The sequence below is a fragment of the Castanea sativa genome, chromosome 12 (genome assembly GCF_040712315.1).
Source record: "Castanea sativa cultivar Marrone di Chiusa Pesio chromosome 12, ASM4071231v1".
Taxonomy (NCBI): Eukaryota; Viridiplantae; Streptophyta; class Magnoliopsida; order Fagales; family Fagaceae; genus Castanea; species Castanea sativa.
The window spans coordinates 34,394,462-34,401,740 of record NC_134024.1 but is presented as its reverse complement, the minus strand read 5'-3'; the positions used below and the strand labels follow the sequence as shown (position 1 = coordinate 34,401,740).

Below are 7,279 nucleotides of genomic sequence, written 5' to 3'. Positions count from 1 at the left end.
GGCAGACAGAGACCACACGTAGTCACTAAGTACTATGCAAGGAATGAGCAAAAACAAGTAAGTACTAAATTATAATAGAAGACCCAAAAACATTAGGCAACTAGCATTGTTTCAATATTATAATTAAAATCCCATAAAAATTGGGCAAAAACATCATTCTTAAATTAGAGTGAAAATATTATTCTGAAAGTAGAATAAAAAATCCTAAAACACATTGGGCACCCAAAAAAAAAAAAAAAAAAAGTCATAAAGAAAAAGCAGGTTCAGGCATCAACAGCAGTAGGAGGTGGAAGAGCACTCTTAGGAGCATCACCCTCAGGTGTTGTGGGCTGGGAGGCTTCGTCAGCTGCCATCTCCTTGTCCACCTATTCCAGATCTAAGTTGTCTAGATCCACCCCGGTAGGGTGCTTGACAAGGTATCACCTCAGGAGCTCGAAACCTTTATAATACCAACTGAAGAGCACTATGTTGTACTCTTCAGTCTGCTGGAAAGTCTCAACGGCCTTAGCAGCAACGGTCTTGACTTTCTCCTTTGCGGCCAGAAGTTGCTCATCTTTTTCTAGAGTCAGCTGCCGCTCAGCATTGAGGTCGTCCCCCAAGGTTTTGGCCTTCTCCTTGATGGTGTTGGCCTCGTCCATTGCAATGATCAGGTCCTTCTTCAATTTAGAGTTCTCCACCTCCAAAGCCTCCATCCTAGACACCACAGACACGACCTTGGCCTCCTGAGTGAGGTACTTTGAGGTGATATGAAGACTCTCCCTCAACACCTGAAAAGAAGATTAAGGTCTTCAGGACGATAAAAAAATACAAAAAAAAAAAAAAAAGAAGGATGGAATGGCACGAGCACATTACTTGGACAAGTTTATGGATATGACGACCCACAACCTTATTGAAAGGCATACCAGAGAAGACCTTCAATTCCTCAGCAGTGACGATCTCATGTGCCCTCTCCACCGTAAGTCCAGCATCATCCCAAACGTTGGACGAACGGGAATCAGCCTTCTCCTTCCCTTTGACAGCCACGCGTGGTCTCTTTGGGATGGGAGTGACCTCTTCAACCAACGTGGCCGAAGAAGCTGTCCTCGACGTCTCAGTGCCGGGGGCAGCTGGAATGACGGAGACTCCTTTCTCTTCCACGAGCATTACCCTCTTCCCGAGACTGGACAGGGCCTCTCTTTTTTTTTTTACCTTATTTTCGCATACATATCCTTGTTGAATTTAGTCGTCATTCCTGCAGAGAGAAAACACTTGTTAAAAAAAAGAAAGGGGAAAGACAGAATTAATGACAAACTAAATAATGTGCTTACTTTTCCTCTCTTCTCTCTCAATAGTGCACAAGACAAAGGCGGAAGGCTCCAGGCCAAGATAGTACAAATCCAAAGTGTGAGGATCGACCAAATCATCAATTGACTTCACGTACTCAATGGCAGCCTCGACGCGTTGCTTATACCTGCTCTTAAGTTTGGGCCATCTCTTAACTGCACGAGACAATGAACAGAAGAATTAGTGACAACAGAATGTACAAAAAAAAAATGAAGGACAAAATACTGGTAGAAATAACGATGCACCTAGACTCGGGGTTCCTTACCGACAGAGCAACCTAGGGAGATCATCCCACACCTCACCAAATGGAGTCTTCTATGCATCCCCGGACACAAAAAAGAAGTGGGACTTCCAGTATCTAAATGACGAGGGCAGGTCCTTGACAATCCTAGTCCCGCTCTCCCAAGGCACCAGTTCGTAGTCCGTGCTCCTTGGACTCCTTTAAACGATACAAATAAACAAGCTCCTCCACCTTAATCATATCCCTTTCAGTAGCAGCCAGCCATATTTCCATACAACTAATCACTATCCTCCAAGAATTGGGCATAAGTTGCACAGGAGCAATGCCGAAACAGCCTAGGAGCTCCATGATGAAAGGATGGACAGGCAATCTAAACCCGCTCAAGAAAGCAGCCTCGTAGAAGCATACTTCCCCAGATGAAAAATGGTAAGCTTGTTCCTCCCCGTGAGGAAGACAAACCCTAACCCTCTCAAGGAATTGAAATTGCTCTCTAAACCTAGACAACGTCTCACTGTCCAGACTGCACACCTCCCCAAGGGCATGGAAAACCCTAACTTCCCAAGGGACGGAGACCGTTGTATCTTCCTCCACCACCACAGGATCGTCGCTAGACGACAACCCGGTCCTAAGCTCGCTCGATCTTACTTCAGACATTGCCCCTCGCTCACTCACCAAACCCTCAAACCAATCAATTGATTGACAAAGTAAGGGGAGCAAATCACCCAACACAATGCCTAAGCTACTACCCTCAAAAACAAAATTCTTAAACAAAGGGAAAAAGGCACAGGAAGCACTTAAAGAAGCCCCCAAACGAACAAAAAAGAAGGAGACTGAAGGCAAGATACCCTAACCTCAGAGCTACTAACCATGAAAACCAGAAAACGGAGAAAGAGAGAAGAATCCTAAAAAGAAAAAAAGGGAGCGAAAATCATAAATCAAGCACTATTTATCCACGCCATTGAGAAGCAAAGGAAAAGGGAAAGAAGAAAACATAACTCAAAAAGAAGCTCAACCACAAAATGCAACGGCTCGAAGAAAATCGCAAAGACAAGTTAGAGGAGAAGAAGCACAAAGCAATGATTGAGAGTTGGAGAAAGTGAAGGGGAAAGTGAAATGGAAAGTGAAATGAAGGGAAGTTTAAAAACCAAGGCACAAAAACTTGAAAATCGGCAGGAAACCCAAAAGTCACACAATTGGAGCATTAACCCCACTGGTCAGAACACGCTACGATGTATGTGGCGCCGCCACTACGCATTAAATGTGGAGCGAAACCCTAAGAGCCGTGTCTGGCTAGTGGAGTTAATGCTCCAATTGTGTGACTCTTGGGTTTCCCGCTGATTTTCAATTTTTTGTGCCTTGGTTTTTAAACTTCCCTTCATTTCACTTGCCCCTTCACTTTCTCCAACTCTCAATCATTGCTTTGTGCTTCTTCTCCTCCAACCACTACGCATTAAATGTGGAGCGAAACCCCAAGAGGCGTGTTTGGCCAAAAAACCTTTCATCTTTTGAGGGTCATCATGACACACCACGACGACCTCAGAACCTGAGGGGGCAGCTGATGGGACTGACGAACTCCCCTCATCTTAATTTATAGATAGAATAATCGATATTAGGATGTCATCTCTTCTCACTATGAACCTAATTTATTCATAATAAATATGAATTTAGGTTGTTTAATACCAGTTAAAAAAATCCTCAGATGAGGCCATGGGCAAATCCTTGTGTTTCCGTTGGTGAACCTAATAGAACAAACATTATTGTCATTACTCATTAGTCGCCTCTAGTAGGAATAGTTGCTCCCTACGGCAAAATCTGAAGGTTGACAAACCATATTCATGCATAGATTGGGGACTTCATTCACACGAATGCACCAAATGAATTCAAGAATTATTATTTGAGAGGTTCTAGGATAAAAGTGGTGCTTATTGATTTCAAATATAAGAGCATTCCCATTGGGACTGCCAAATGGGAAATGTAGGTATAATTTACCATCAAACCGTTAAAATGATGCTCCATCCAAACTACCAAATCGTGCCAATTGTAAAAAAATTTACAATGTTGCTACAATACCATCCTAAATGTAGGATGGCACTGTAGCACTATTGTATCTTTTTTTTAATCACTTTTATTCTCTCTCTCTCTCTCCTCTGTCTTCTCTTTCTCTAGGCCGAAGCATCTCCTTTCTTTCTCAACTCTCTCTTTCTTCATCTCTGTTTTCTCATCTACCCTCTCTCACTCTCTGACTCGCTGTTGGCCGAAGCAAGGTCCGACGAAGGCGTGAGCTTGACTTTCGAGACAAGCAACCACTGGATCCCCTTCAGTCCCTCTCTCACGACAGTGATGGCTTTTTTTGGGTATTTTTTGTGGCAAGATCGGCGTGATTTAGGTGGATATCGGTGTGGCAGTGATCGGCGAGTTGTTGTGGGTTACTAGGTTTCTAGATCGGCGAAGTTGTTGTGGGTTTCTGGCGGTGGAGATCAGCAAGTTGTTTAGGTTTCTAGCAGTGGAGATTGGCAAGTTGTTTGGGTTTCTAGCAGTGGAGATTGACAAGTTGTATGGGTTTCTAGCGGTGGTGGATTTGTGACTGATGTGGGCGTGGGTCGAGTTAGTGGTGCTGGTGATGAGCATTGATCATCTAGGGCTATTGCCGATGATGGACCCTCTCTACTATTCGGGTCGGATAAACCAACACCACCAGATGTTGAATCCATAACCAAGAGTTAATTTTGGGTTCTTTTGGCTTTTACGGGTGTTGGGTATTTGGGCGATGTGTAGGATCGAGTTAATCAAAGCATCCTTAGCTGTTTTCAAGAGCTAAGAGCACGATCATATCTTCTCCACGAAGTATAAAAACCTCAATTTATGTTTCTGTTGATGGCTCTCTCTCTCTCTCTCTCTCTCTCTCTCTGATACAAACACTCTCACTCTCTGAATGGTTTATGTTTCTATTGGTGGGTTTGTTGGTAATTGGTGGTTTTCAGATTTTGGTTTGTTGGCGTGGTTGTGGTGGTGATTTTGCTATGGATTTTGGCTAGATTTTACTCAACAAAGGTGTGTGGTATGATTGAAAAGCTAGACAATGGTGGTGGGTGGTTGAGAGAGTAAGAGAAATAGAGAGATCATAGAGAGAAGTGAAAAATATTTTTATATTTTTATATTTTTATATTATTTTAATATGTAGTATGGTAAAATAAAAGTTGAGATACTGGTTGTATTATAAAATGATATTGTATTATTGATAAAGTAAGTTTTTGAGATAATATTTCAAGATAATATTTCAATCAAACTATTCACAACTGAGCATAAGAGTATATTATTCCAAACAGCCACCAATCCACAACTGAAAAACTGGGACACTTGCCAACAGATGAAAAATTAACACAAATTTTTACAATTACAATCTTAGCATTGAGCACACCCTCCAAGCTGTTCCCATCTCCATTCAGTCCAATTCTGGTTCTCTGTTAGACTGGTACAGTCCCTACCTAAAATTTTCTAGAGCCAGCTTCAGTGGAGTTAAACATGGAGTCAAAAGACCCTGTTTAGGCGGTGTGCGATAGGAATTTTCGTATATTCATAATAAAAGTCACTTCCCCTGTTATCGGTGGGTAAATGAAGAAAGCATCTTTCATCAACCGTATATTCATATGCAGAATTTTCATATCATATTGATAATTAATAATTCAATGTATAAATTGTTTTCAGAAAAAATAATAACCACCATTATAGCAAAAGTTGATAGAAAAACCTTAAATGAATAAACTTGTATAAATTAGAAGAAGATTTCAATGCATTACAAAACAAAATAACAAGAACACATTGCATGTCGCCTGCATTCTCAAGGCACATTCTTATTCTTGCCCTTCCATCACAAAGCAAAATGACTTTAACACTCGCAAATCCAAAACCCCACCTACGCATTTTAAAGAATTAAGTTCTCATTGCTACATATAAAAGCTAGGACAATGTTCTGAAGATAAAGAAACCGATAAGATTGTACCATGAAGAGAATGATCAGATAGAGCTAATACAAATTGTGCCATCATTACGGCAATCAAACCAATAGGGAAACAAATATGTCTCAGTCATCATTTCATTCTCCAAACTCCTAAAATCTTGAAACCCAACCAAACCCACATTTTATTTTTTAACAAAAATACAGAAAACAAAATTAAATTGCATATAACATTCGTGTGGAGAAGGAGAACGATCAGCTAGAGCTAATACATGATTGATGCCATCATATCGGCAATCAAACCAATAGGGAAACATATTCCTCATCATCTCGTTCTCCATTCACCACCTCATATTTCTAACATGAAAATTCAAAAACAAAAACCCAGCTCGTAAAATTGTTATGGATTTCGATAAGCATAAAGAAGCAGTGTTGTTAAGCAAAGTGAAATCCCAGTGGGAATTCCTAGTGCCAAGGGAAAAGGGGATGTGTGTAACTGGGTAACAGAACGGCGGCGTCTTGATTGCCTGTGACTGTGAGAGTGAAACCCTAAACAAAAGAGAGAGTTATTTATAGGTACAAGAGTGTGGTTAAATATCATAAACGCCCTTTACTTCAGCTCTGGTTACGTTTAGCCCTCTGAGAGACTTTGAGCCGAGGCCATGTTGAATCGGCCCATCATTCAAGCCATCTTCACTTATTTACGAATATCCGGGCTAGCTACAACTACAAACCCGATTTTGAACCTAAAATATTTTAAAGCCCATATAATATTCAATAAATTACACAAATTTCTTCTTCTTCTTTTTAATATATTTGATATTTGATAATTTGAATTTTTTTTTTAGAGAGTTTCAACCTATGGCATCTGCTCCTAATAATAGTTATTTATCATCAGATCAAGACTCCAATCAGTTTTTAGTATAGACAAATATTAAACCCAAGATCTTTTATTCAACCATCTGAGACTTTACTAGTTGAACTAATTAAAACTCACTTGATAATTTAATAATTATAATAATAAAGAATGAGGGATTTGAACTTTGAATATTTTCATTGAAAATATCATGAGATCTAGTTGTATCACAAAACTCTTAACTATACCAATATCATTTGAATTTATGAAAATAGTATCCAATTAAACTTTTCCACAAATAATAGTCCTTCCTTGAGTTTATTATAAGAACTTGTTAGTAACTGAGTTACTCAAATACAAATTAAAAATTGCACAAATACCTTGACATAAAGACTTTTTTTTTTTTTTTTTTTTTTGAGAAACTAGATTTCCAAGAGCCTGGACATTTATTCAATGAACATCAAAGGAAACAAAAGGAGCAATGTCATCAAGAAGAACTTCCAACCAAAACCTGAAGCCCCGTACAACTCTTTACTTTTTTTGCTAATGCATCAGCAACAATATTATAAGTACGAGATACATGACAAAAATCTGAGAACTGTAACGCAGCAGCTTGAGAACGAATGTCCTCAATAATATGTACATATGCAGAAAAGTCAGGACCTCTTTAGGAAATTGCCTGGATCACCATGATAGAATCTCCCTTAAAATTCACCTCTGTTAGTCCTATCTCTAAGGCAAATTGCACAGCCCTGTGACAAGCTAAAGCCTCAAGCTCCACCACGGACTGAGCCATAGGGACTGTCATGGTTAATGCTCCAATAGCCTCCCCACACCAGTCCCGGATAATAACTCCTAAACCTGCCAAATTGCAAGACTTAAACATAGTAGCATCACAATTAGC

The 7,279-nt window shown here is 40.0% G+C and overlaps 2 non-coding genes across 2 annotated transcripts; both read right to left on the bottom strand.

The window, feature by feature from the left end:
- Positions 1-5,572: 5,572 nt before the first annotated feature.
- Positions 5,573-5,663, bottom strand: LOC142621411 (small nucleolar RNA Z102/R77). Its single transcript, XR_012841790.1, has one exon. It is a non-coding gene; the product is annotated as a small nucleolar RNA Z102/R77 (small nucleolar RNA).
- A 105-nt stretch (positions 5,664-5,768) lies between these two features.
- On the bottom strand, positions 5,769-5,855 carry LOC142621412 (small nucleolar RNA Z102/R77). Its single transcript, XR_012841791.1, has one exon. It is a non-coding gene; the product is annotated as a small nucleolar RNA Z102/R77 (small nucleolar RNA).
- Between the last annotated feature and the right edge of the window lie 1,424 nt (positions 5,856-7,279).